This window comes from Octodon degus, unplaced genomic scaffold (assembly GCF_000260255.1).
Source record: "Octodon degus isolate 3935 unplaced genomic scaffold, OctDeg1.0 scaffold00012, whole genome shotgun sequence".
NCBI classification, from domain to species: Eukaryota; Metazoa; Chordata; class Mammalia; order Rodentia; family Octodontidae; genus Octodon; species Octodon degus.
This window is the reverse complement of record NW_004524588.1, coordinates 1,509,102-1,510,109: the sequence shown is the minus strand read 5'-3', so window position 1 is coordinate 1,510,109 and position 1,008 is coordinate 1,509,102.

Genomic DNA, 1,008 nt, shown 5'->3' with positions numbered 1-1,008 from the left:
GATCTCAAGGACTAACTAATCAAGAGAGGGAAAGGAGAAGAGCTAGGAAACATGAATAAGTCAAGCCATACAGTTATATGTAGAAGATGGACAAGGCAATGATCCTGAGAATCTTCAGAATATTTTTTAATCTAGCAGTTAATTGGAAAGATTCTCAACCTGACTAACTATATATACTGATATCTGTGATACCTGTGATACTACTACACTGTGATACTACTACACTGCAGATGGTAATTTATAATAGTAGTTTCATGCTTGGAGCACCTGTCATTCTGGTCTTCTGAATATGGGCAGCTTATGAAATGCCAGTTGCTGCTACGATGTCTCTCAGGTAGGTGGTAGTTCAAGAAGAAGGGGGTGGTAAATGAAAGCAAGACAGGAAAAGGAATATTGTGGGACTGGACTGTCCTGCTTCAAGGATGTATATGGTGAGATTTTTGGACTTATGTGTAAACGTAAGAAGTATATAATTCTTTATGCCTATTTTAAAAATATATTCTAATTTTTAATTTTTTTACCATATTCTGTAGGGACTTAAAGTTCGACATATCAATACTTGATGAAAAATACCTGTTCCATCTTATGCTTAGGATGTTTGATATGCAGACAGATAGTCATGTTAAGCTTAACAGCCTAAGTTGTATGGTAATAACAATAAGCTTGTCTTCTGGATGGTTAACAACCTAACTTTGCAGACCAAAAGTAGAGAAAAAGGAGGGCTCCAAGAAAAGCCAACATTTTGGCCCTAACCTTCTAAGATCAATTAAGACTCAGGACATATGAGAACTTGTACTGTAACGTCATGTAACTCAGTGATGTCCCAAATTTTCTGATCAAGGAGATTATGGGGCCAAAGAGGAAAGTGATCAATGATGTAGAGTGTGCCTAAGGAGAGTCACATGGAGAGAAAACATTATCTCAGTCTTTCACAGAGAGCACATTGGCCAAGCCATGGCCGTGACTCATCCTAATGGGTGACACCGACAAAGGTTCTACAATCTGAGG